The sequence below is a fragment of the Ascaphus truei genome, chromosome 5 (assembly GCF_040206685.1).
Source record: "Ascaphus truei isolate aAscTru1 chromosome 5, aAscTru1.hap1, whole genome shotgun sequence".
NCBI classification, from domain to species: Eukaryota; Metazoa; Chordata; class Amphibia; order Anura; family Ascaphidae; genus Ascaphus; species Ascaphus truei.
Window position 1 is genome coordinate 102,018,213 of NC_134487.1, and position 9,395 is coordinate 102,027,607.

The window sequence follows — 9,395 nt, forward strand, 5'->3', positions numbered from 1 at the left end:
CACACAAAAAAATCTACTCGCCACCTAGTACCAAACGTATGCTGCTTGGGCCAATAGGAGCTCGCCACGATGTTAAATCCACTCGCCCGGGGCGAGCAAATGTATAGGTTTGTCGAACACTGTATATATATATACAGTGTTCGACAAACCTATACATTTGCTCGCCCCGGGCGAGTGGATTTAACCCCCGGGCGAGTAAATATTGGCCCAAGCAGCACACGTTTGGTACTAGGTGGCGAGTAGATTTTTTTGTGTGGCGAGTAGATTTTTTGGTGATTTGTCAACCACTGTATATATATATACACACATATATATATATATATATATATACTTAGTTAAATTATGGTGGGTAAAAAAAGTGACAAAAACCCTCCACAGCAAAGCATATAGCAAACGGAAATATTACTGTATGCAGGGTATATATATATATATATATATCTTATTTACTAACACACACACAATATAACACAGTGTAACAGTACCACAGTACAACACAATAATGGTATAGGATATATCCCCCAATGTACGTAGGGTGCGGTGGCACCAATATTCCTGGTGTCCTTCCCCAGTGTCAATCCCACCACCTGTAGGGTGTAGCGCTACCCCTGTGGACCGTTGGTGTACGTTACCTCCTGGGGCACTCCTGTACCCCGGTACCGCTGATTGAACAGAAAGATCCCAAGAAAGAAAAAAAAGGGGGTGGGTGCTCCAAATGAGTAAATCTTGAAACACTTGACTACCTCTTATAAAAATAATTAAAAAACCTTGCAGTGAATAAATATCAATACAAATGATTATAAAGTGACATGAACCATTCTGGAGCATAAAGGGTCTTGCATCAAATATATAAAAGTGTAAAAACAAATAAAGTGTGTAAAAAAAACAAAACCCAAAATATTTGCAGCTTCCAATACAAGGGACCCCAGTCCTTGGTGTGAAAGATCAAAAAGAGAAGAAAAAAAAATAGGGAAGCGCAGTCAAACGGGTAATGGTAGAATGACACCTTTATAGTGAATTTATAACACAAAATAATAAAAAGCAATAAACAACAATTGTTAAAAGAATGTCAATAATAAATAATGTCCATAGGATCTAATTCACTAGTGAGCGGCGATCATAGCCGGCTGCTGCTGAAAAAAAGTCAGAGGGATGACAACAGGTAAGAAATCCTGGTTCAAAATCAAAAGTCCTGGGACCAGAGTAACGGCCCCAGATAGGTGCACAATTCGTGGGGGGATGGAATTGTTAGTGGGGGGGGGGGTTATGCCGTTAATGGGGGGGGGTTATGCCGTTAATGAGCCAATGCTTGATGTGCTCACCCAACCTCCACTGGTTGCTACGGAACGGCCCGTGTGTTGCGGTTTTGTGACATGAACCATTCCTTATACTGTAAGTATGAGTGCATTTACCCCCTTGGTCTATTGATTTTTTAAATATATATAATTGCTTATTATCCAATTAATCTAGCCATCAATAGGGGTATATATACTCTATGAACTCAACTCTATGGTATCCCTGATGAAGCCATTTATTGGTGAAACGCGTAGGAGGAGGAGCCAGGGGTCTGTGCTCTCACTTGTCCTAGTGATTGGATTCAGCTAGCACTGCTATGTGCTCTGGAGAGGGCGGCGGCGTTTTTGCTATCGGCGTGTCTGTCTGCTACCAACGCTGCGGAGGAGGATCGATTAGCCCCTGTTACAGCCGGGAAGGGTTAGTGCGTCACGTCCGGAAGTGATGTCACACCCGGAAACCCGGTGGGCTGGACACAGTCGTTCTCTAACATCGAGACTTGGAGGAGTGGTTTTGGGAGGAACACACGGGCCGTTCCGTAGCAACCAGTGGAGGTTGGGTGAGCACATCAAGCATTGGCTCATTAACGGCATAACCCCCCCCCCGCCCCCACTAACAATTCCATCCCCCCACGATTTGTGCACCTATCTGGGGCCGTTACTCTGGTCCCAGGACTTTTGATCTTGAACCAGGATTTCTTACCTGTTGTCATCCCTCTGACATTTTTTCAGCAGCAGCCGGCTATGATCGCCGCTCACTAGTGAATTAGATCTTATGGATATTATTTATTATTGACATTTTTTAACAATTGTTGTTGATTGCTTTTTATTATTTTGTGTTATAAATTCACTATAAAGGTGTCATTCTACCATTACCCGTTTGACTGCGCTTCCCTATTTTTTTTTCTCTTTTTGAACAGAAAGATCCGTCTGATCCCACAATATGGATCCTCCAAACATCCCTCCTCTCCTCTTGCGTCCGTCCCACCTCTTGAGGGAGCTCCCATTGGAGTGTGTCCCTTAATGTCTCTTTACATGTGGCCTCGTGGTCTGGGCCAAGACCACAGGCCGCAGCTCACCGCGTGGCCGTCCGGTCACTCATGCAACGCTTGTCACTACAAGGGCGAAGGGGAGTGTCCCTATCTGGGGCGTTCCCTATAGCACCACAAGCTGACAGGTTCAGGGGCCTAGCTGGGACCTGGGGGGGGAGGGGGGTGGGGAAGTATCTGGCCTAGTCCGGGAGCCACTTGCACCCGGATACTATCTACTCCCTTGCAGACCCTGCTCCGACTGACGTGCTCTCTCTCTCAAGTGCGTCAAATGTATCTTTCTGGTTTGCCGTGATTCTAAGAGCCCTATTGGCTCTAACTCCCTCACTAGTCCGAAGGTCTTATCTACCCCCAGATGTCCGTGGTCATCGTTCAGGGACCATAGGATAGGCTTCTGGGCAGAACTAACTATCTCCTGTCGGGGGGATTGTGATAGGGGACAATTCTGTAGAGGACACCGCACTCTATTCGGAATTTGTCCTATTCCCTCATTATGATGGCGACTGTGTTGGTGTAAGCACGCTTCACCAATGAGGGTTTGTTTTGTTGGATGGCCTGGCAAATAGCTCTAGCCACCGGGTCACGCATCTGGTGTTCTATCAATTCCGTCCATCTCATGATAATGTTTTGGGTGACAGCCATGCCTTCTGGATGGCAGTAGGCGGCGGGGAGTGCTTGGACTGACATCCCAACGAATCAGCTACTCTAAGTTCAGAGAACTCCACCTTGTCTTCCACTATGGCGGCAGTCGAGCACATTGCCCGAATCCCAGGTCCAGGGATTTCTTCCCACGGGCCGTCGTCCGGTGTGATAATCAGGCCGGGTCTTCGTGACTGGGCATCGGCTTTGATGTTTAAGGGCATCGGCTCCAATGTTTAAGGGCCACGGCTTGTACTTGCAGGTGAATTGGTAGTTTGACAGTGCTGCTAGCCACCTGTGACCAGTGGCGTCCAATTTGACGGAGGTCAGTATGCAGGTTAGCGGGTTATTATCTGTCCGCACCTCAAAAGAGACTCCGTACAAATAGTCGTGGAGCTTGTTGACTACCGCCCACTTGAGTGCTGGGAACTCCAGCTTGTGAACTGGGTAGTTCTGCTCTGATGGTGCCAAGCTTCAGCTCACATACGCCACTGGGCAGAGGCCAGCAGGATACTTCTAATATAGTACAGCGTCTAGTCCATTGAAACTTGCATCTACATGCGGGATGTACGGCTGTTTGGGGTCGGCATAAGACAAGACGGGTGCTTCCGTGAGGCTTTTCTTGAGCCCGATGAACACCTGTTCACAAGCAGACATCCACTTGTCTCCGAAGGGCGTCCGTGGGGTTGCAGCCTTCTGCAAGGTTCCTCAGGGTAAATCGTCAAGAGTAATTGAGAACGTTGGCTTAGCTGGAACAGCCTTCTACGAAGCGGCGGTAGTATCTGCAGAATCCCAGGAACAACCGCAGCTCCATCACGTTGTCTGGTCTGGGCCAGTTCACTTCGACCTGCTTCAACCTTAGCGTGGTCGGTAGCCACTCTGTCTGTGGACACTATGTGACCCACGTAGAAGACTGACGTTCAGCAGAACCAGCATTTGTTCAGGGACAGCTTCAAGCCTTCTTTGCCCAGTCTATTTAGTACCTTCAGGAGGTGTTCCTCGTGCTCTTCTAGAGTCTTACCGAACACGATGAGGTCGTCCAGATAGACTAGGCATTCCTGGGGGTTCATATCGCCCATGGTCTTCTACATTAGCCGTTGGAAGGTTGCAGGAGCACCGCAAATGATTTGGGGCATCCGGGTGAACTTATAGAATCCGAGGGACAGACAAACACTGTCTTCTCCTGGTCTTTGGAGCTCATAGGTACCTGGTAGTACCCAGACCTAAGGTCCAGCACGCTGAACCACTGTCCCATTGGGGCGCTGAGGATTTCTTCTATCCTTGGCAAAGTGTACTGATCTGGTACTGTACGACGGTTCAGGGTCCAGTAGTCTACACATAGGCGGACAAACCCATTCTTCTTATGTACTACCATGATCAGAGAGGCATAGGGGCTACGGGACTCCGGTACGATGCCTGCCGTCTCCATCTCCTCCAGGACGTATCTCACATAATCCACATCTCTGGGAGCGATGCGCCTGGAACGCTCTCAGAATGGTGTGGCATCACTCAGCCGAATCGTGTGCTGGGCATTCTTGCTGCAGCCCTCATCCATCTCAATGGTGGAAAATACTTCCCGTCGCTCCTCCAATTTGGCACTTAGCCGCTTCTTCCAGTCCGTGGACAGGGTCGATTCCCCGAAGTCGAACTGTAGCCCGGCTGGCTCTTCTTCCACAGTAGAGGCGTTCACATGGGCCAGGGATTCCATGGGCGTAACTGGGTATATTCGACCTAGTGCTTGACCGACGTCAAACCATATGGGGGTGAGACGAAATGTTCTGTATCGCCATTTTGAAGCGATTAGGGAGGGCAGTCTTCCACTCCTTCATCTCTGGTACCACGCGGAACCCTCTTTTGGCATCCTCTTTGGGGGTAGTCTCTAGGGAGAAATACCAGTTGGTGTCATCATGTCCTGGGTAGTTGGGCACTGCAGTCATGTGCTTCACTCCTGTAACGAACGGGGAGTCACGCCGCTCTCGGCGTGCTCCCCACTCACCTGCAGCCCTGCCAGGGCTTCCCGCGTCTCACACGGATCCCTCCTCCAGGACGCCGAGCTCCGTTTCCCCTGTGCGCGCGCGCGCACGTCAGTCCTCTTCTTCTGCCTTCAGGTCTGGGCGTGTGCCCGCTCACGCATCCACAGGTGCAGCCACACGGAGGCGTGGCCACACGGAGGCGTGGCCACACGGAGGCGCACCAGCCTCTTAAAGGCACAGTACCTATTTCCAATGCTGCAATCCAATATACCAGTTCTTCTAGGATCTATAGCCCCTCCTCCAGGAACTCGTCTAGATCTATCCCTGTCTCAGCCTGGCCCATTCACACACCCCCACCTTGCTACTCTGCCATTGGACCCTCTTGCCTATATATACCCTGCAGGTTCATTAACTCGTCGGCTGAGCATAGAACCAGTTGTTCTCATCACTCTCTGCCTCCCTAGTCCTGTCTTGTCCTGTCTTGTCTTGCAGTCTTCCTCGTGTACTGAACCGGCTTCCTCTACGACTATCCGCACCTCTGGCATCCCGAACTTGGCGTACGGCAATACGACTCTCCGCACCTCTGGCACCCCGAACCCGGCAAACGGTAAACGATTACGTCCTTCTCTCTAACCCCGGACTTGGCGAACAGCACCCTCTACCATCCGTACCTCTCCTGCCCCGACACGGACTCCCGGACCACTCTACTCTCAAGACATGCCCTCGTGGCTGTGGGTGGCGTTATATCCTATCCCACCTCAGCACCGCGGTCCCGCCTCGTTTGTGGTGAGCTCATCCTGACATTATGCTCAGCCCAACAAACTTGGACCCCGCTGAGGTGGAGCGTACTTTAAATTCCCACACAAATCTCTTCACCAGGCTGGAGACTTATCTGGAACAAGCTGATAGGCGGATGGATATGTTTCAGCAGAGCCTTCATTCCCTTACCGTTCAAGTCCGAGCTTCCAGTCGGGAACCTTCACCCATGGCTCCCACAGCCTCCGCAACAGCCTTTCCAGCACCTCGGTTTGCTTTGGAACCCCGTATTCCTGCTCCCAAATGCTATGCTGGGGATCCCCAAGGATGTAGGGGTTTCCTTAATCAATGTTTCATCCAATTCCGACTCTCGCCCTCTCGTTTTGTCTCTTCCATTTCTAAGGTCGCCTATATCGTGGCTCTTCTCACCGACGAGGAGCTGGCTGGGCTTCTCCCATCTGGGAACAACAAGGGCCCATCACACAGGACATCGACCTCTTCGCCCATGAGTTCCGAAGAGTCTTCGACACCCCTGCACGGCAATTAACAGCAGCTTCTTCTCTCCACCACATAACCCAGGCAGATCGTTCCGTCGCCCGGTACGCTGTGGAGTTCCGCACCCTTGCTGCTGAGACGGGATGGAACAATGAAGCACTATCTTCGGCGGTTTGGCAAGGCCTGTCAGAATCCCTAAAGGATGAGCTCGCGGCGCGGGAACGTCCCACTGACCTAGAGGATTTGATCGGTCTGTGCATTCGGGTGGACCAGCGTCTGCAGGAGCGGAAGACTGAACGTTCTCATTACCGTCAACGGGTTTCAAGGCCTCTTGCCCCATCGTTCGTGCCTCCAACACCTCCATCCTGGGACGTCCCGGAACCAATGCAGTTGGGAGGTAATAAGCTGTCTTCTGCCGAGAAGCAACGCCGGCGCAATGCCGGTCTCTGCATGTACTATGGCAATTCCGGTCACTTAGTACTCCAGTGTTCCCACAAGCCGGGAAACGCCAACTCCCAATGAGATCCCGGAGAGTCTCGTTGGGAATACTGTCTCTCTCTCCCATCATCAAAGACCTCCTTCCCACCAGGATACTGTTGCCAGTAACACTGTCTGGAGAGGGGTTTCATACTCAAGCACGGGCGTTCATACACTCCGGTTCCGCAGGCAATTTCATCGATCAAACCTTTGCTAGACGGAACAATATTCAACTTATCAGTAAGAGGACTCCGGTGGGTCTGGAGGCCATTGACGGTCGACCCCTACAGCCAGCATTCATCACGCTACAGACGGTGCCTCTTCTACTGCAGTTCGTTGACGTTCATACGGAGATCATTACCCTCGATGTTATCCACACTCGCTCCGTTGAGTTGATTTTGGGTCTTCCTTGGCTCCAAGTCCATAATCCTCGCATCGACTGGACAGATCGGGAACCCATCCAGTGGGGTGCTCCATGTGCCAAGTCCTGTACTAGGATATTCCAGAAGGTTGGTGGGTTGTGTACCCTGCCAGAGAAGGTTGACTCCTTGCCTTCTGTGTATTTGGAATTCCGCGATGTGTTCGACAAAGCACGATCCGAGGTTCTACCTCCGCACCGACCTTTCGACTGCCCGATTGACCTGCTGCCCGGGGCAGCTCTTCCCAGGGGACGATCCTATCCACTCTCTCTCCCAGAGACTAAAGCCATGAACACTTACATTGCAGAGAATTTAGAGAGGGGTTTCACCCGAAAATCTTCCTCCCCAGTCGGAGCAGGCTTCTTTTTCGTAAAAAAGAAGGACGTTCTCTTCGTCCATGCATCGATTACCGGGGTTTGAATAACATCACACGCAAGAACCGCTACCCGCTGCCCTTGATATCGGAACTCTTCGACCGCCTTCAGGGAGCTACTATTTTTTCTAAACTGGATCTAAGAGGCGCCTACAATCTAGTAAGGATACGTGAGGGGGACGAGTGGAAGACTGCTTTTAACACCCATGACGGCCACTATGAATACCTGGTCATGCCGTTTGGTCTGTGCAACGCACCAGCAGTCTTTCAGGATTTTGTCAATGAGATTTTCCGGGACATTCTTAACAAATTCCTTATCGTCTACTTAGACAACATCCTAATCTTTTCTAAATCCACCCAAGAACACATCAAACACGTTCAACAGGTGCTGTTACGCCTCCAGGAGAACCATCTCTTTGCGAAATTGGAGAAATGCCAGTTCCATCTGACGTCCGTGGCATTTCTGGGATACATTATCTCTGACTCCGGCTTCAATATGGATCCAGAGAAACGTAAGGCCATTTTGGACTGGCCCCGTCCGACCACCCTCAAAGCCGTGCAACGCTTTCTAGGTTTTGCAAACTATTATCGGCGCTTCATTCGCAATTTTTCTTCTACGGTATCTCCCATCACTGCTCTAACCAAGAATGGTGCAGATCCCTCATCATGGTCCGAAACCGCCATATGGGCATTTAATCTTTTAAAAAAGGCTTTTGTGTCTGCCCTTATCCTCACCCACCCAGACCCTAAACTTCCATTTACTCTGGAAGTGGATGCCTCTGACATCGGGGCTGGTGCTGTCCTGTCCCAAAGGACTTCTCCCTTAGCCAGGTTACACCCATGTGCCGACTTTTCGAAGAGATTCTCTTCCGCAGAACGGAATTACGATGTCGGTAACCGGGAGCTCTTGGCAATCAAGTTGGCATTAGAAGAATGGAGACATCTCTTAGAAGGTACGGAGACACCCATAACCATACTCACAGACCATAAGAACCTTCTCTACTTAGAAGGGGCACGTCGTTTGAGCACTCGACAAGTCCGCTGGGCACTATTCTTTTCGCGGTTCAATTACCTCATCTCCTTCATTCCTGGCTCCAAAAACTTGAAGGCAGATGCCCTGTCTCGACAGTTCCTTGCAGAGGATAGGTCTGAAGAGCAGCTAGAGACGATAATTCCCTCTAAATTTATTGTGTCCGCCAACTCCTTTGATATCATGGACAAGATTCGATCCGAGCAATCTCGGGCTCCGATGGGGTTCAAGGTTCCGGAGGGAAGACTTTACACGGCACCCCAACATCGCAAGAGAGTCCTCGAGTGGTGCCATTCCTCTAAATCGGCAGGACATCCAGGGATACGGAAAACCAACAACCTTGTCCAGCGTACCTTCTGGTGGCAAGAGAGGGCTAAGGATGTGGAGGAGTTTGTAAAAGCATGTGGCACATGCGCTCGCAACAAAGTACCCCGGGTCAGACCAGCAGGTCTTCTCCTTCCTTTACCCATTCCAGACCGGCCTTGGAACCATATTTCTATGGATTTCATCGTAGAGCTTCCAACCTCCAAAGGGATGAATACTATTCTTGTGGTAATTGATCGTTTTTCCAAACAGACGCACCTTGTTCCCTTGAGGGGTCTTCCGAATTCCTCCAGGCTTGCGGATGTTTTCGTCCAGGAAATTTTTCGCCTTCATGGAGTGCCCTCAACCATCGTTTCTGATCGAGGGTCCCAATTCGTGTCAAGATTTTGGCGTGCCTTTTCTCGAAAATTGGGTATTTCACTGCAATTCTCCTCTGGATACCACCCACAAACCAATGGGCAGACGGAGAGGGCCAACCAAAACCTGGAACAATACCTTCGATGTTTTATAACCGATACACAGGATGACTGGGTGGATCTGCTTCCTTGGGCCGAGTTTGCTCTTAACTCCC